This window comes from Typopeltis vanoorti, chromosome 22 (genome assembly GCF_054136105.1).
Source record: "Typopeltis vanoorti isolate ZY-2024b chromosome 22, IOZ_Tvanoo_1.0, whole genome shotgun sequence".
In the NCBI taxonomy this organism is placed as follows: domain Eukaryota; kingdom Metazoa; phylum Arthropoda; class Arachnida; order Uropygi; family Thelyphonidae; genus Typopeltis; species Typopeltis vanoorti.
The window spans coordinates 98,358,650-98,378,409 of record NC_143570.1 but is presented as its reverse complement, the minus strand read 5'-3'; the positions used below and the strand labels follow the sequence as shown (position 1 = coordinate 98,378,409).

At 42.0% G+C, this 19,760-nt stretch overlaps 1 protein-coding gene across 1 annotated transcript in view; it reads left to right on the top strand.

Moving 5' to 3' along the window:
• Positions 1-19,760, top strand: part of LOC150094582 (voltage-dependent calcium channel subunit alpha-2/delta-3-like) — a 1,537,934-nt gene that overhangs the window by 66,504 nt on the left and 1,451,670 nt on the right. The window contains exon 2 of the mRNA XM_090412095.1: positions 8,356-8,437. The gene's annotated coding sequence lies outside the window, so the exon portion shown is untranslated. The remainder of the gene's footprint in view (positions 1-8,355; positions 8,438-19,760) is intronic.

The following is a 19,760-nucleotide window of genomic DNA, read 5'->3' as shown; positions in this document are numbered from 1 at the left end:
ATCTTCTTCGTTTGGCGTTTTCGTCCTAATTAGGCAAAACAGGTTTCTGCTTTAATTGTATATTAAGGGGGGGGGGGAAAGCAGTTTTTTCCTTTTTGCTCGAGAGACGTTCTCGCAGACCACCCTCTATGACGGCTGTTATATGAAAACGCTTCCTTCCAATTCGGCCCAAAATGTCTTTCTTCGTTTGTTGTAAGGATAAAAACAAAATCTCTCTTAAGCAACCGATCAGTTAATTTTTTCGATCGTTCACTTATTTTGAGAGGTTGAGTGAAGTACTTTGAGATGTCTGCATTCGTTCCTTTCATGTTTCCACCTCATTTCTGTTATCAGTTGCGATTTGAGGACTGAATTTTCTCTTCTGCGATTATTTCTTCGGATCTTTGCTTTGGTTTTCCTCTCCTAAATTGCTTCCTTTTCACCAAATGCCAATTTCTGGGTGCCTTTCGTGTTTGAATCCCCATCGCCGACACGAATTTTCCATCCAGCACCGCGTCTAACGCACCCTTTGCAAGCTCAATGACGCGTCAGAGTGGCGACTCGAAGTTCTTTTTTTGTTCTTTCTTCTGAGAAAGAAAAATCTTTTCGGAAGGAGTTTGGCGAATCTCGTTCTCCCGCTTAGAAATATCTCATCCAAACTTTTGGTTTTCTGTTGGACTTCCTTCCGGCATTGTATTCAACTTTTCTTTTCGTACCATCACGGTTCTTCCTTCCTCTTATCTTGCAGTTTTCTTAATTTCATATCAGCGGTTATTCCTCACTCGTTATCGCTATCAACTTCCTTCCACCCTTCGTACGAGGATATAACCCAAGCAAGATGTTAGTCGACGTTAATTTTCTTTTGTAAAACACGTTGCTATGCCTTTCGTTCTATTTCTGCTCTCACGTCGCCTCTATTTTCAAGCGTGTGCTACGCATGCATTTTTCCCATTAGCAGTTCTCGCCGCGTTTAAAGGTATGGTCGAGTATTGCACTGTTTGCCATTTCTTCCTTCGTGCACTTCGTCAACATATTGGAGGGATCTTCTTAGCGCTTCCGAGATTTCGGTTGTTTGTTCGAAAAGTTGCATCCTGAGGAGCAGGAAAAATTGCATTTTGACTTCGTTGAGCTTTGACTTTCGAGTTGGTCTTATTATGAGATGTATTCGTAATAGAAATATTCCACTATGATTAATTTTATTTTCAAATAGGACGATTGAGCCTTTTAACATTCAGGTGCAACATCCCTACTCTAATTACGTACTTGTAATTATGAGAATGGAAGGTGGTCGTCATCCATCTCCGCCCCCGTGTGAGTTTTGATTACAGTAATGGCGCTTGCTTTGAAAGAATCGTGCGTCGTGCATACGAACAATTAATTCCTAATTTGGCCACGTGCACTAATTAAAGAATTGTTGCTACCATCGTGCGCATTGTGCTCGTGCAATTTGGAACGGGGATGACTCCAATTTCTCTTGAAAGACACAATACGAACGGGAAACCGTTTTTAAATCTTCACGGTTCTGTTTATTGTGAACCCCCCCACTTCCGGGTAACATAGCTCACGTGCAGAATAAATGAGAGAATCCAGAAGTGTCGAAAAGTGTACGAGAAAGAAAAAGGTGTTCGTAGAAAAACGTCGAGGCAAATGGAAATAACCCTGGCGACAAAAATAGAAGAAATTCATTTTGTAGCAGCTTTTTAAAGAAGGCTTTTAAAAAGTTCCGAAATTTTAAATGAGAAAACGTTTCCATCGCTGCCATAGCAGAGAATTACGGAAAGTATCTTTTTTTTAAAAAAAAATGGAAATAATGAAGTTCATTTTAAAAGAGAAAGACGAAGGAAAAAACGTTGAACAGCTGGCGAAGGATAATTCTGTTAAGGCAAAGGTTAGTTCGAAGAGGGCGTATCCCTCACGAAACGCAAACTCTTAATTCTGCCCGCGTTTCACTTTGGGCGTTTTCAGTTAAATTGAGCGCGATCCCCAAATTCCCCACGAAACGTCTCTCGGCTGTTCTAAGCAGATGATGATGGCTGGCAGATGTTACTTGTTGGCCTGCCCGCTGTTCAAGGAGCACCTTCGTCTTTCTGGAGAAAGTTTTCTCTTTCGGAACTGAAGTCAGAACTTGTTTGAATTCTCTTCCACCTCTTTCTGCTGAGAGCGCGAAATGATTACTATCGGTCCTCCATCTCATCCGGGTTCACTGAGAACGGTATAAACCAACTAAATCATTCCTTTTGGGTACATATAACCCCCACCAAATAGGTTTGGAGGGCGGGTTGTCTATCTGTGAGCAAACCCCGTAGCTGCTGTACGCGATCGACTATTTTGAAAACAAAACCCAACAGCAGATGACCTGTTTGCAGCACCGAGTCATCGCTACTGTGGCCACACCGATGTGTCACATGACATTCATACTCCCACTTGCAGTATGGCTTGTGCGTTGTTCGTTCGATTACATTCTTTCTATTTATTTTTGCATACCTATTACACAAATAGAGAAAACAGTACCGATATGTTCAACATTACTAAATTGGATAATCGTTATGCGTGACATTTTAATCGACTTCTTCACAATAACTGTTTAATTTCAACTCAAATCATGCATCGCTTGCTTAACCTATCGGTGAAGCCATCTTTTCAATTTTGAGTGTAAAAAAAAAACTTGGTGTATTTATTATTTTCCCTTGACTAAATTTTTAGGGAACAAGTGTGGTTCAGAAAAGTGGAACGCACTTCTGTTTTACCTGCTCAGAACTTCAGTTTATTAACTCGGATCAAATGCCCCCTCCGTCTCCCGTTACATGAAATCAGCAGATCAATTCTCACCACGTCAAGATAAAATCCCTCCATTCAGGGGCACTGTACTCTACACGGACATTAAGATCTCAATATTAGGACGACCCCATACGCGATATAAAAGTGTTAAAACTTCCTCTCGTCTACAACTGAACCTTCTTTTAATCAGTCCCGCAGTCTTCCCACTTGTTTTCCTAATGTTGATTTCTTGTCAACCAAAATACCAAAATCTTCGAACTCAGAAATTCGTTCAGAAGCCCGTTTGGTCAATTTATGTCCATCTAACATCTTCTTACAGAATGGGAGATACTTGCATTTTCACATTAAATTTTAAACTCTTACTATCCCCATCTGTTCTTCCAAACTGTAAAGAGAGCTTCAGTAGAGAGCTGCTCATCCCGACAGTAGAGCACCATCAGCCAAGAGAGAAATCTCAAAGAGGAAGAGGCACTCTTTAAAATCCCATAAACGTGATGGACTTCTCACATTCAAGCGATCACCACATTTAGCTGATTCTAATTGCGTTTTCACAGAATGTCTTCATTACTGATTCTTATCTATTCGTGTTTCCACATACATAACAGCACCTTGAGAAGAGATGGATTTGGATGAAATTCAAAGTGGATGGTTCGGTCAATGGATGAGATGGCTGTTCAATAAGTTTACATTTCAATTAAAATATGCAATTAATTAGGTTTACTGTTCCGTTTTAGACTAATTTTCCTTAACTCAACAAGACAGTGTTGACGCGTTTCCACTGCAGCTTCGCCCTTTTGTATCCTTTTCAACTTAAAAATTCCGGATTTATAATTCCCTGGAGTCCCTCTGGATTCGAAGAAGTTTGATCTTACAACTGAAAACAGCAACGAGGATCTTTTTACGACTCCCACTCGCTTTAATCCTTGATTAACTTTGAACTCGGCTGTATCAGTGTGCTTGCTACGTTTCATTAAATACCATAAGCCCCCCCACCCACCCCCCCAAAAAAAAACAGTGTGCTATAAAGACCCCGTTTTATTCCGGTGGTATGTGTTTCCAAGAAAGTAGCATCCGCTGCTTCCGTCAAACCGATTTTGTTGTCTGGGTAGTGAGGCCAACTCCCCCCGTTCCCGACATATATCTTTTGTATCTCACCACCAAAATTCTACGGTCGCAGGTCACATCGGATGCTGACGAAAACCGTATGGCCTAGAAAAGACCGAAGTCTTTTCTTTCACAAAAGTGATGTTGCCGTGGACCCGCAGTTCATTCCACCATCGGCAGACAAGAGCAAACAGATATCGCATCATCCCCCCCCCTCCTTATACGAAACAATATAATGCAAGAAATAATGAGATGGGAGATTTGCCTCTCGCACGCAGGCTAATCACTAAAATTGGGAACAAATGTGTGTGAACGAAGCATAATTTTAACTCTGGAGTTTCCAGAAGGAACTGCAATTAAGCTCCTTAATTTAACGTAAACATTTCGCTATTAATAACCAACTCAAACTCGGTTCTTCCAAATGTGTGCGCCACTTGTACAGAAGGAGGGTTCGTCCTAATTATTCGTTCGTCAGTTGACATCCATGCGTGCGTCCTTAATAAGACCAGAACGTGTTTTCAGACCGACAGTGCACGACAATGCAGTGCACAAAAGACTGCTTCTCGGCAGAAACATTTTGAACAGTGGCGCCCTCTTGGTTAGTTCACACAGGCATGTTACATTAAATTATTTTAAGCATTTCAAAATGGAATGGTTTGTATTTCTTTCTCGAAGTATGGACTTTACAAACCTTTGTGCGAAATTTAAAGCCAAATATGCGACTTTTCTAAAACAAATAACCTCAATTATGGCAACCAAATCGATATATTATTTTTTTTCATTTTTTTGGTCGAAGCAGCTGAACATCGGTTAGTTAGCCATTGATGACTTACGGTGCTTGTAACTAGAACTCGCTAATGTAGCGGAGCGAACTGCAAAACAAACAAAAGCAGAGACAGCGAAACGTACTTAATGCCCCGAAGAAAATTGGAGTTTTTCGAATCTTATTTTGAGCGTTTGTTCCTGAGCTGGAAGTTAAGGGCAACACTCGCGTGAAGCCTTCTGCTGCAAGCTCACGCACCCGCCAGCCAGCCGAGGTGTTGCATGAGAACGGCAGCACTGCTCGCAGCCATTTTCGGAGCCGCGCTTTCATTTCTACTTCTCGCGTTTAATATAAAGTTTTCTTTTTGGAAAAACTTTCTCCGTCTTGTCTCCTGCCGCGAACGCCTTTGTTTTTATTGAGCACGGCGCCGGGGGCTGCCTTCGCCAGAGACCTTCTTGTTCGGAGAGGGATCGAGTTTCCCCAACAAAATTACTTATCTGTTTTTCGTTGTTCCTCTTTATCGGAAAAATGGATTCCCCTTTCAAGCGTGTTTAAGAAAGCTCTGCAATAATACTTAAGGCGTGTCGGGGAAGTTTTAATGGAAAAGAACGAAAGAAGTAAATCGTTTAGAATGTTTGGATTGCGTATAACGATCCGGCTGCTATTTTCTTTTCTCGCAATAGCAATCTGCTTACTCTCGATCCAAAGTGTGCGTGCTTCAAATTTTTATTTTCAGCGTAAATATTGACCTCGGATTAAAACGGGAGTTTTCCGCCGATTGATCTACGAAAAGCAGTGGTGTCGCATTTTAATCGTCGCACGAAGGCTTCATTTGTGTGGTGAGTAATAATTGGCGGGTAGACCCAAGTTTGCATGCGCATGACGTACGCTGTTGTTCTGTTCGAGTCCCAGACTCGTGATGGAACAATTAAGCGTGATATGACACGTGACAGCTGCTGATTTGCCACCGCTGGATCAGGACTTTTACTCTGAATAAATAACACGGGATCGTAAGACGTGTCGTTCTCAATCCAGTAGGAGTTGCCTTCTTACCGCACTACCTAAGATGCGATATCTGGAAAGTGGGAATCCAATTCTTTCATGTTCAAGCACATTTCAGAACATTCGACGGAATTTTTTATTTTTTTTTTTTTGAAAGCATTGCTGGTTTTCCGCTACCCTCAAAGTGAAACGAAGTTCGAAGCGAATCCGGAGGAACCATTAAGAAATGACATCTAAGTGTTTTAATCAATTGCCGATGGACTTGAATATTTTGCCAGCATAACGTCCACTATGTTTAATTTATAAGGGGGGGGGACGAGCTCATTAAGGATTACATTCGCTTTACCGCTGTCACCGTCATTTTATTACGGTTTTGTAAAAGCTGAGGGTATTCGTGGAAAATCAGTGAACGCCGTGCTTGTGAAATTTATTCCATTAAAGCTTTGTGAAAAGAAAACTTCGAAATCTTGTTCACGTCGTAGAAGTGCAAGCATCACTTCATATACGCTCCCTTAAAGGAAGTGATTTTCATTTTAGAGAAAAAAGATTTTCTTCTTGTGGTAAAAAGCATTTTGAGCAAAACGACAAGAGAGAAAGAAAGAAAGATCTTTAGATAAAATGAAAGAGAAATCGCAGAAATATTTACGACATTTGGTCCACTTAACTGTTTTTCCTATTGAAGAGAGGTTCCTAGTTTAGCAAGCAAGGGTCATTGCTGTTCCGTAAATGAACGCAAGCTACTTTGACGAGACGGGTTTCAGAATATTGAAGAAGATTCGGTTTTTTCGTCACCAGCAGACAATTTTCAGTATTTAAATACGACCACTGAGGGGTGCCTTTCAGAAAATGGGGAAAGGATTTGAGCAGTTAGAGGAAAAAAATCGGTCCATCAGATTCATAAAAAAATTCATAAGATTTTCCGGTCTTATTCGAAGTGGAAACTTTTGGCAACTAAGAAGCTCCACCGAGTAAAGAAAGCTCATTTCGATCGCTCTTCTTCAAGTGGATTAAAACTTGAAGACCGTTTTCTACACTCGCTGTGCGTCTCCCGTAAATTTGCAGTTTCGATATCTGTTTCTAGTCGACGTGGACGAAGAAAGAAAGTCTGCCTATTGATAAAGTAATTATTGAGGGAGGCTGTGAGATTATTGCGAGGAAATTTTCATGCGGCTTCTTACCCGAACCATAAAAGTTGGATCTTTTGTTTTTATCAACATTTAATGGTTTTCCCCGCGCAGTCGAGGGAAAAAATCATCTTTAACATCTGTTTTCGGAGAAACCAACTTCCAGTGGCCATTTCGGCGAGACTCGTGCGGCAAATGGTGTTTGGGGGCAAATTTTTCAACGATGCCCTATCATGGCTGCGCTTTCAGAACCGACGTCAGCAGGTTTGGAGAGTTGAATAAATTGAATATCGATCCCCCACTCTCGGGCAAATAGATGTATCCGATCGGAGAAGCTGTCCGACAAAAAGCCTCGACGGTAAATGGAGAAAATTTCGGAGGGGTGGGGAGAGAAAGGAATAAGTAGAACAAGCGGAGAATGAATGCACAGCAATACTCACTCCTTTCTACGAATGGTTCATTTTTGGCCGGGAGATTATGATTCCGATCGGAATTAGGGGTTGCGTTCGAAAACTTAAGTTGGCAACAAACAGATGCCGACGTTCATTCTCGAAACAGCGGAATAATGGCGGGGAAGACAACTAAACGCAAATGGCTTTGTGCAGATTGAATTGGACTACATCGTGTTTTCCTTTGTATCCTTACCAAGCGACATGGAAAAGGAGCAACCGTTTAAGTTCTCAAAGCGTAATGACGACTGCGCCCGTCTGTAATAGACTTTGCAATGATTTATCTTCGTTCCGACTAACAACCAATATTCCCGAAGAAATAAGTGAACAGTTTTGTTTATAGCTGGGACTTGCATCGCATTAGCACCTTCTCTCCTCCCCGCTTGCCCTTTCAGCCGAAATGGAAGTGGCCTTTAAAGCCGAACGGACCCTCTTCATTATTTTCGCGACAGAAAAGGCTTCGTATGAAGCCTCAGCATGAGTTTAAACGCGCAGGCTTGAATAGAGAAACTTTAAGAATCGGATTGCGAGTACACGAAGTGTGTGACAAAGAACTCTTTGAGAATACTTCGTTGACGGAGTGCAAAAAGGTTTTCTCATTTCTTAGACGCGAAACCAAACAAACGTTTTTGTGTATTTTTTTTCCTTATTGCAATCTATAGACTGCAGCTCGAGCAAGGCAAAGAAGAAATTACAATTCTTGCTGTATTGTATTGCCGTAACATGAAGCGAACCAGCATTCTGTTCCGCAAATATCTGTCATTACAGGGAATGTCCATTGTGATTACTCCGTATTGATTTTCAATCATTTTTTCGATCGGTGCTTACGTATGTAGGTCACTGCTGGAGCAGACGTTGCGCAGACTCAAATCATCAATCGCCAAATAAAGCAGAAATATTATACTCGGTGTATATTTTTCTACTCGCTTGCATCACGTGTTTCAAGAAACACCTTTCTGTACATCTGCAAACACAGACTGAAAAGTTCAGCAACTGTCAAGTTGGAGACAAAACCCTATAAATCCCCCCCCTTTAATTCAGAGATGACTCGATATTTTATATAAAGTTATCTGTTTTTAGTATTACTTTGAGTGATTTTCTAATATTGTGCGCACAAAAAGGCGATATAAATGTTTTTTGTTTTTTTTATTCACAGAGTGAAGAATTGGGCCCTGAGATTTGGAAAAGCCATCGCAGAAGGCAGTTCCATAGCGACATGCCTGAGGAAAATCACAGAGGTAGATTTTTTTTCTCTTCCTTCTTTAAAAATCTGAAATCAATATTGGTGTGAAAGACATTTCAGTTATGCTCTGGTCACTAAAAGAAAACTCGTTGAATATATGATCGGAAAGTTTACGCGTCTCACAATTACGGCATCCTCTCAGGTTATGTCCAAAATGCACTCGTCAAGGCTTCAGACACCTTCCGATCGTGTGAACAATTCAATCCGAACAAATGGTTCGAGCCAGCCTTTTGTCCGTAAGCCTCGATAAAGTTTAATCTACTTCTGCAACGGGAATCGAACCCAGGTGCTCAACCAAAAGTCCCTTCAGACCGAGTTTTCGGAGACAAACGCCGTGATAATAATCGAGAGAAGTTAATTCCTCTGGAAAACAAATCTAAACGAGTGTGTGCAATGAAAAGCGACTTCATAATTGCAAGTTCTGATGGCCAAAGAAAACTAGAAGCAAATTACGATGAAATCTCATTTGCGTGCTGAGTTCATTGAGCAAGGAGGGTCTCCTGTTGGCAAAAGCTAATGGAGATGATACCGAATTGCACAACTAGTTCAGGAATGCATTTCAAGCGAAAGTTTTAAAAAAAAGCTCGCAAGCGCAAAAGAATATAGAAGATGAGAAACTACAATACATAATTCGAACGTTATTTAAGTTAAAGTGACACATCGTTAACATCGCCAGACTATAATTACGCAATCCTTGAAACGAGAGAAATATTTAAGAAACTTGGAACAGATGAATGACTCATTTGCGGGAATGGTTTGGGTTTCACCGCATGGTTACAAGTAAAAGTCAGTTGGCGTTTTTATTTTTGGGACTTGATGCGTCGCACGACCGTAATTACGGGTTTCCGACCCTTAATTAAAGAAGGAAGGCTCTTCCGAAGATTATACCTTTCTCGAGTCCACTTTGCTTTCCACTACATCGATGACGAAGACCACACAATTATTAAGGAAGGCAAATTATTAATAATTTGGCCCTCACTTAACGCAAGGCTAATTTCCGTCGAGGTGCGAATATAACGAAGGAACAAGCAATGCATTAAAAAAAAAAAACTTTACTAGCAGCATATATGTGGCGATATAAATATACAAGATTTTAATTTTGTTAAGTATTATCAATGGAATAAGTTAGATGGAAACTTCCTGCGTTTGATTTTAATTACCGACAAAATCGCTCCCATCTTGGCCGCGTTTACTGTTGGATGAACCAACGTTTGTCTGTGAGGGAAAACACACTTGGGTGACCTGAAGAAGCGTTCTTAGGTGCGAGTATTTCTCTACTAAAGGAGAAAATTTAATTCATTCGCTCCCTGCTCGAGTGGAAATTGGACTGCAGTTGACAAACTCCAAACAGCCATTTTATCGTCGCGTGTGTTGTTGTAAGAGCGAGCTGCAAGTTTCTTGAAATCTCTTCATCAATAAGATCGTCTGAATTCCTCTCGGACACCTGTTCCTCCCCGGGACTATCTTGCGTTACGACACGCCATCCCCCGAGGTCAACCCCCTTCATCTTGTCAACTGTTAGTGACAGATCCCCGAGGTACGGATCCCAGGGGGAGTTGGGAGAAATTTATTGTACGCGCCACTGCCAGCCATCTCGTGAAGTCTTCAGGCGATGTGAGAAACTTTGTTTTTCTTATTTGATCTTTGCTTCCACTCCTGAACAAGAAATGAATGGCGCCCATTTATCTCGAAAAAAGATCTTCTGTTCATCTGAACGTAAAATTGACCATCTGCAAAGAGATTCCAGTGAAGGGGCGCAACTAAATTCACAAAACCGAAACACGAGTGACGGGTAAGAGAACGGAAAATATTTGGGGCAACGGAATCTACAAAAGGAGCGCATTCTACTTATTTCCCCTCCAATAGTCTCTCTCTACCCTTAGCCTACTTTTTATTATTATAATGAAACAAATTGAACATCCTTATTCAATTAAAATTTTATAATTAAAAACAACTGAAATTAAAAAGATTTTCTGTGTAGGATTTTTGTTATGAATTTCTTAAACGTTACAAGCTGCGAGGAAAAGCTTTGATCGGACTCTAGAAACGGTCCAAACAGAATCTCCCGAACAACTTTTCTTCCGCAAAAATGCAAGAACGTAGTCGAGTTATTTTGATCAAAATCGAAGTGTTAAGCGTCATATTTTTCAGCCAATAACACTCTAATATGTTACGCATTAAAATCGTTCCTTGGATAAAAATTGCCGAGTTCCAATGGTGAAGTCATCGATATGAGAACAGCGAGTATTTAGTGTTATCCTTACAACATAACTCGTTCAGAGAACATGCGCAGTCGACAGAATACATTTCGACTTCAGTTGCCTTGGTGCAAACGAAGCAACTCGCATCCTGAAGTTCAATTTTCTTCTAAAATTGAACAAGAAATGTTCCTCTCTCCAGATTTCTTCGTCCTACCCAGCTACTTGTTTCACTTTTCAATTTTTTTTTAAAAAACATTTTGCGAAAAGGGTCCATTATGACTGCTCTCAATAATTTTGCACATTCAACTCCGTGACTGACTTGAACTAAATCGAAACGAACCTCTAATAATGCGTGACTTGTCGGCAGTGAAAATAGGCCTGCAGTGTAATGTTTTTCCTTTCAGTGCAACAGAGCACATCAGAAGCAGCTAACACAATCACGAATGGGGATTTCTAATTCAGACCATTTCCTGTTGAAAACTGGATAAACTAAAAAGTTGTACGTGTGGCGTGTACAACCTGTTTGCGTTACTTGGAGAGGAAATTTAACTTGCATTCATATCGGTTGCGGTCTTAAATTAGAAAGCACTATTTATTTTTGGCCATCAAAGCAAAGGGATAATTACATGATGTTTTGAGGGGACGATCTTTGCGATGACCTGAAACAGACAGACACACGTGTTTATTGCAATATTTAACTTCGTCAAATCTTAGCTTTTCAGTGCTGGTCTTTGTTCTACCCAAGTAGCCTTTCTCTGTCCATCTGCATTTCACTCAGACATTCTTCTGTCATTCAGCGCAGCCGTTTGCAGTCTTCTTCTTCTGCTCATTCGATCGCAGATGGTTTTGTGTGCGCGAATAAGTTACTATAAAATGAATCGTCTCTCGTTCAGACACATATGAGGGGGAGGAGGGGTGCAGGGGGTTCTCGCTGTCGAGAGTCACCGAGTATTAACAGATGACAATTCACGTTGAAACAGCAGATGTCAGTGAAAGATGAGACCGTCTGGTGTCCCTCGGCTGACTCTCAGATTTATCAAGACGAAAGTATGGAGGATGTCACCACGGCGTGAAAAATGGGGCGCTAAGGAGCAGGCCCCTTGTTTGCTATACTCTAGGGTAGAACAAGGAACGCGTATATCAAAGCTACACTATATTTTCTCTCCCATCCCTCCGCGATTCCCTCCGTTCTTTGTTACCCTTACGAGCGACGGTGCATTTTTCTCGTTCTTTTTTTTTTGTCCTCGATTCTCGAGGCCGCTTCAGACGGTGTGTTCTGCGAATGGATGAGCCTTGGACAGGTCTCACCTCTAGAATTCATCCACTACCCTTCTTTCTCTCTGCAAAGCAGAAAATCAATGTGGGTCTCATCCTAATGCACTCCATTTCGTACGCTGACACCGCCGAAGGGTCGCTTCGCAGCAAACGAAGTTTCCTGTTTTCAGAATGCACATTAGCAGGTTCTAAATGTTTTCTTTTTTTATGATATCGCTAGTCATACATTCTCCAGTCTCAGATAAGTGTGTAACAGTTCCCTATTTGACTTATCTCAAAATTAGTTCGTATTTCTACTTTGATCCTAAAAACAATCTTATCTCGAGATCCCATAATAAGTGAATTGCATACAAAGGGGTGCTGACCCCTTGTATTCTTATTTTCCGATGTTGAAACCTTCGAAAAATTACAAGCAGTCTAACAAAACTACTGCTTATCTACTTTCATAATAAACCTGCGATGATCAACTTTATCTTCCGAGGCCCCCCCTCTTTTCATTCTGATGTTGGAGACAAACCAACAGCTTTCGAAGCACAAAAAGGTGAGACCACACTAAGGGGCCTCTTAAGGGTTTAATTTTTTGTAGGTTGGTAAAGAATACTGTCACGAAACAAATTAGAAAATAATCGCACAATGGACGTACAGAATGCGTAGTTCATCTGGTGGTTTCGGCCTCCGCATGTTGACAGGAGAGTGCATGCAGATGCGTTTCAAGACTTCGTCCAGGTTGCTCGAGCCGATGGCGAATAAAATTTGTTCGAAAGCGAAGGTGTGCAGATTATCTCTGAGAAGGAAATGAAAAGATTGAGCAATCGTGCTTCTGGATGCTCGAACACCCCAAATTCTGGCCGGATGGGAGGACTGCGCAGATAAAGAAATCGTTCTTTCCGAAAGCAGTGGTGCGTGTGCAGCGACAGTGATTTTTTCCTCCATTGCAGGTGGGGGCATCGAATTACTTGGTGGCCAAACTAATGTTGTTGCGTCAGTCTGAAGAAAATGGAAATATTTTCTTAGTAGATTTTTCGGTAACTTATTTTATCACTTGAAGAGCACGAAGAAAATGCGCACAACATTGAAGCAGGCATTAAACTGCGATGCAGACGCGTTTATTTATAGCAGATATCCGTTGTAGATATCCCCGCAAGAAGGGAATGTGTGTTCCCTTCTTTCGCCATCATTCTTCTTTATCCGAGTGTAATGCGCCCAAAATTAATTCTTTTTCGCTCATTAAAAAGAAAATACATTTTAATGTTATAAACTGTAATTGCTTTAATATCGAGCTGCGGAAGAGCCTCGTTTTTAAGCACGAATGCTGCAAACTAATTTCGAGAATTAAGTTTCTTGCAGTTTATATTCGCAGCTGTTTCTGCGACGAGCGTTTTCAAAGTGGTTTGGTACTCTTTCCACGTAAACTCGGCCATCAAGGATAATTGGGCGTCCGTCTCTTGTTGAATTCTTTTCTTCGAGTAAAATTAAACTTTCATCGTTGCAATATATCATTAAAAGAATCTCCGGGAAGCACGCAATGGCGAAAACACTAATATGACAGTCCTTTAATTGCCATAAATAATTCCGCCCGCTTCCCCCTTCTCTCTCTTGAATATAAAAATGAAATCTCTCTCGGCAGAGCAAGTAGGAAATCTTCTGTTGGGGGTCCTTAATTTAATGAGGGGAGATGTAAAATAAAATCTCCTTACACGGCGACGATTGCATATTTAAGCGTTCGTTCTCTTTTGAACGAGCCAAAAGCGCGTATCAAATTACAAGGGCATTTCGTAACTCGATATGTTAATTTTTCTTCCCCGTTTTGGGGGCGCTCTTTTTCGATTGCAAGCGAAATATCTCGCGGAGCGCAGTTCTGCGAATTCGCGTTTGAGTTGATCGCTGCTGAGCTGAATTTTTACGGAAAAGGGCGTTTCAGAAGGATGCCGTTTTGTGTGGATTTTTTTATTTTTTTTTATTAGACGCCTTACGTTCGTGGAGTTTCATCCAAGTACTTCTGACCATGGAATGAAAAATAAAGAGAATGATGAAGCAAATCTACAGCCCCAAACCTTCTTCTGCAGATAATTGGGCAAAGCACTCTTAAAAAAAGACGCGATTTTAAAGACATTTGGTATTATTAAAACATTTTTATTATTTGGGCCAAACTACACCACTGAGGCGCTCGCTGCTTTGTTATATGAGGACCACGTGATCAATACAAGCTGCGTCATTTTCCGACAGAAAAGCGTTACGATAAGATTTCCAATAGAGGATGACTTGATTCAATGGCCGCTTTATCAGCTTCTTGCGACAGCGCATCGCTACTCCTCGAATAAGAGTGATATATCGCATCCCCACACTATCGATTCCATATAATTTTTTATCGGTGAACTCGGGGTTGACATGCTGTGATTAAGATGTGTATCGTTTAACGATTCGTCTCATTTGGGAATCCACACTCCGATTCTCGTCTGATGCTTACCACCTGTAAGGGATCCGCATGTAATGCAACGTTTGTTTATAACATGGTCAAAATCGCCTTACGTTTTCTTTTCCAAACTCAGTTTTATGATCGCCTATTGCCAAAATTATCGTACTACTGAGGGGACAGCCACCCACTGTCTGACTAGCGAGTGTGAATCTCACACGGGAAGTGTTCTGGCCGTAGACTTCAATTTCTGATTATTCTGAAAATCTGATTATTCGCGTTTGCGGCTGTTTCAAACTTGGTCTAAAAACTCGGCGTCAGTACGTTCCATCCCAGTTCTGCTTCGATGGTCCAAATGGTTATCACACCGATGTGGACTGCAAAATGAGAACTGAATTTTTAAAAAAGACCAACAGTCAAATTAAACGCGACATCAACTTATTGGCTGGTTCATTGAACTCTGGTATTTTCATAGGATGATGGAAATCACTGCCATCGAATTGGAAGCATCGCAGAAATCAGCGGGTTCCATGTAGGCATGCGATTGCTAATACCTACCGATCCTCTTCAATTCCCTCCGCACAGTTTGGTGAAATATGGATCGGGAACAGCCTTCATTAGTGCTTCAGTCAACTGCTGCACACGGGAAGGTCTGTTGGTCTGCAGAAGCCGTTTTAGACGGTTTCATTGCTGACAGACTGTTAGGAGCACAGTTACGCTTCCTACACAAACAGTGCAGGTTATTTTCCCACTGATTAAACATCCGGGATATCTCATCTTTTTGAGAAGCCAGTCACTCTACTGTTTTTAAAATCGTGGCTCCAGCCAGACGGGCACCCGCAATAAGTCCTTTCTCGAACTCCGAAAGATCTTTTGTTTTTCCCCATTGCGATCAATTGACGATTACTGACCAGCAGAATTTCATTTTTAAATAGTTGCCTTGACGCACGTGACCAAGTATTTTGCATATACGCTGCGGAAGTGACGTTTGCGTACAGCCGCAGAAAGGTTTCTAATTTAGTGGCCGGGATGTGTGGTTTGCTCGTACTTTTGGCATTCCACGTGATACTTTTTCTTGGAGGAAAAGAAACGGCTTCCCCCAGATAAATGCATTTATCCAAAAAGTAAGGATGTTTAATCCGTCCACACTCTGTGGAATATCAGCGAGGAAGATAATTAACGTTGTTATAGTGACTGGACGCTTCCTAAAAACGTAGGAGGGAGGGGGGAGGGACAAGCTCCATTGCTGGCCACCGGTTTAATTCCACCTCCGAATTCATTGTCGATTCCATTCAAAAACCTTGTTGCGATGCTTCGAAGAAGAAGAAAAGATTCTTATGCTAAACGCCATCGATGTGTCAGAAGAAAACGGCACGCTTTAATTTCTTCTGGCAGTCATAAAAAACAAAACAAAAAAGGTTCCGAAGACCGAATCGTTGCGGGTGACACAACGAGGTCGCTCGATGGGTTCGATCGACGTGGTCCAATTGGCTCGGCGTGTCTGCAAGTAATTTAACACTTCAGCAAGGAAAAGGAAAGTCTCTTACCTGACCCCGCTTCTCGGGGGGGGGCGCATCCGCTGAAAAAAAAAGTCGTCCGTCTCGTGCTGCAGTTGATCCCCTCCAGTGTCTTCTTCGCTTGTATCGCATCTCCTTCTTTGTTTTGTGTTCGCTCCGACATGCCTCAAAGAAGGGACTTCTCCGGGGAGGAAGACGGAGCGAGCGGGTTTTTATTTAGTCCACGGGCGAAATTGATTTCTTAGTTGCTGCCGCGTCACGCTTAAGCGAAATAGTTAAAGAAAATAAGAGGCTTACCGCACTCTCTCAATAGGCGATTTTTGTGCGGCAGAATATTAAAAATAAAATAAACTTAAAAATAAAATGAGCGTCGACAGGTTGTGAAGATATTTCGGCATTCACTGAATTTTTAGCTGCTTACAGTTGTGCAGCGGAGTAAAACTGTTCCGAGAAAATGCCGCGGAATATCTTTGAATAATAACAAGCTCAGTGGGTCACTTTGCAGTCTATCAGACGGTAACAAAGATCGAAGAAAATTATGTGAAAGAAAGAGCTCTGTCTCCGCGCGTGTAGGTTTATCTCATGGAATCTCTAAGTTCTTTTCTATTAAGGGAGAATCGGTCTTCATTCTGCATCTTCCCTCTTGAGATAGCATGCAGCTTGAGGATGGACCCATCTCTCTCTCTCTCTCTCTCTCTCCCCGGTTGATGAGATTCTTAACATACCCGGAATTGTCTCATTTTGATATCCTCGATTTCGATTGAAAAGGGAAAAAAGTCAACTGTCCCTTCGCAATTAGCATCGATAAGAATTCGTTTTGCCATCGCAATTAACATTCTTGTTGTGTCTGTAAATATTTCCTTTCTTTGATTTGTTTATTTCCAAACGGCGTTTTTCGTTTAGTCCCTCTCAGTGCGTTTCTCCTTTGAATATTTCGTCGGTTTCTTCCCACCCGGAAAAGGGGTTAATAGAAACAGGGATTGCGATCTAATCTGAACGGTAGCAACAACACAGAAGTGAAGCAGTCGAAATTCAAGGACGTAACAGATTGGGTGTTTCTGATTGGTGGATTGGGTTAGAATCCGTGAGACGATCGCGTGTCAGATCGTTCTCTGTGTGAGATCAGCTGTGCTGAAATGCATCGATTAAATATCGCGTTCGAATCGATTAGATCCCGGTTCACACCATCAGCTTGACTGTGAGCACGTGATCGAGCAATGCGTTTACCGAGCCAAGCGAAACCGAAAAGGAACTTCGAAACAGTGGGTTCAATCCGTACTAGAAATTCAACCCGTCGCTTATCCGTGCCGAGTTTAAGGGAATATTTATGCGGAAGGAAGACGGACCATTTTAAAAATGTATTTCGGGTCCAACTATCGGGATAAGTTTTCGATCGGCCCTTCAGCAACTGCGTAAAACCGCAAGAGAAGTTTGGTTGCAGCGAGCAGAAGGGAATGCTTACAATCACGCGATTTGGTTTGAGCTATTTTTGCGATTAAAGATATTCATAGTTTCTGCGGCCGAAAGAACCGATCACACATTTCTTCTATTCTTGATCAGATAATCGAAATGCTTCCGCATCCGGTGTGTCCGAATGCATTTGACAACCAACTCAAAAGCACGCCGCGAGCCCAAACTGTCTTTGCCACCTTTAATTTCACGTGGACGACGTCATCTCCTCCAGACGTGCATTATTCATTACTGCGATCAGAAATCGATGAAAACTCGGTTGGACGGAAGTTCACCCTTCTCGGCGGAAAGGTTTCTTCCTCGTCTGGTACGCGTCCTTTTACGGCCGATATCGCATCGTTAGCCTCCCGTCGTTTTTAAAAGTTTGAACGTTTTTACGCCGTAAAACTATTTAATTTTCTGGACAGTCGCAAAGCGCCTTCAGGGAAAGATGGCGGAGAAGACTTTTTCGCTTTCTTTGCTTCAAAATCGTTCACCCCATTCAAAGACCGAAATTCCCAACATTGCTCGTGCAGAAAGCGACACTGCGGGTATTCTTCGCTCCACTCAGGAGTTGCTGCAGTGGATTCTAATTAAACGGTATTTAAAGGTCGCGCACTTCTCCTTAGCGGAGTGCATGGCCTTACGACGATGGCGGAAGAAGAGATCAATTCCGTTCTGTTCGCAACTTTTTATACACAACGCAGCAAGCCGGCCGTTCTCTGATTTATTTCATCGATCAACAACGACGATTGATCGCGAAATGAGTCATTCCGGCGCGCGTGTCCCAGCTAATACGAATCTCGCTAATCAGCGCTAAGCTACGAATGCGCCGATTGATTTTAGCTCGTTTGTGAATAACAATAATTTGTTTTAATTATTAAAACACACATCGATGACTGGAGTGTCATGTTGTAATCACGAGAAAGCCTGGACTTATTAGCGCAAATAAGCGTGCCAAAGATCCCGTTAATACGACAAGAAGTTTACGGCACTTGGAATTTCCGAAATAGCATGTTTCTGAGATAAGAATTCTAAGGCTCAGAGAAAGTCGTTCAAAGAACCCGGTTCTTAAGGTCACTTCTTCGTTCTGTTTTAATCAACACGATAATCTGTGTGACGTCATCGCAATTTAAATGAAATTAAAATTAGCCGCTGAATTTTCAGGGCTTAGCGGGCAAATAATTCAAACTGTAAGCAGGGTTATTGGGAGTGAGCATTACAGCGATACTCTGGATTGAAAACAAACTCGATTGAAAGGATAGCAAAAGGGCGAAGAACACTGGGATGTCTTCACTTAGTTGATCGCTGAAGCGAGTCGAGTGCATCTCGTATGTGTAGGGAAATGTAAGAGCACGGGCGATGATAATACCCTCCGGGAAGGTATCGCTTGACTGGGCTCATCTGCATGGATTCGAAGCGCGTGTCTGGAGGAAGGAAACACCTCAGAATGCTGATGTTTACTGAAAGGGAAGTCAGTCCTCTCGGTTGGCATTTGCAGCGTTTAAGTTACGAACAAAACTTGAAGGTCGCCAATATTCACATCCGCTGCTGCTTAATCACCCCGCGAAGCACCAAACCCCTTAAAATAAGCCGAGCAATAATCGTTTCCCTCAGCTCCTCCCTTCAATCTTCACTCAGAGGCGCATTAAACGTGTTTCCGCAGCAGCCGAAACAGGAAGTGAGAAGAAACCCCAGAGATGAAAAATGGACGGAAAGCTCCCGTCAGACAACACGTGCTCGCTGCAATTGCGTCCTTAATACGCACTAATAGGAGGAAACGTTAAAGAGCTCTTTCTGCGTCTAAGAGGGTGCTAAACACGTCAGGGAAAAAGAACAAGCCCTCCCAAAGAAAACCCCACCCAATCCGGAACGAGCCTTGATGGACGTCCCATCTTTACTTTGATGAGCTGCGGAAGTGTATTACGCGGCGTCCACCTGGCTTTTTGTCTTTCCCAATCTCCGCCGAAAGAATGGGCCAAAATTCCGATGCAGCTGCTAATGGCCCATTAGGCCAATGATAAACAGCGGTGTCTGTAAAATGAGCAGGAAACCCCATTGATTCTCTTTGAGAGGGAGTACGCACGCACCCACCTCGCGAGAATTGACTGCCGCAGGGTTTTATGGTTTGTCCGTGAGATGGCGCGAGGCAAAATAAATGGATATTTTAATGAAATACTTCTTTACCGAAAAGCATTTCGTTAATTAGAATTGCTTTTAATTTTTAATTTTACTTTTTACCGACGGTTCGTTGCCTCGAGCTGATCTTCCCCTTTTTTCCTGACTGATAACCGCAGGATTATTAACGCGGGTGACGAGGATAATCGTGCAAAATAGTCAGCAGATCCTAGATGGCGTTTATCATTTGTACTCGTTACGCGGTCTACGAGATTGGATTATTTATTTTAATGCATGTTCGAGACCACGAGGTAGAGTGTCGTCTGTTTCAGTAGACGGAACCAA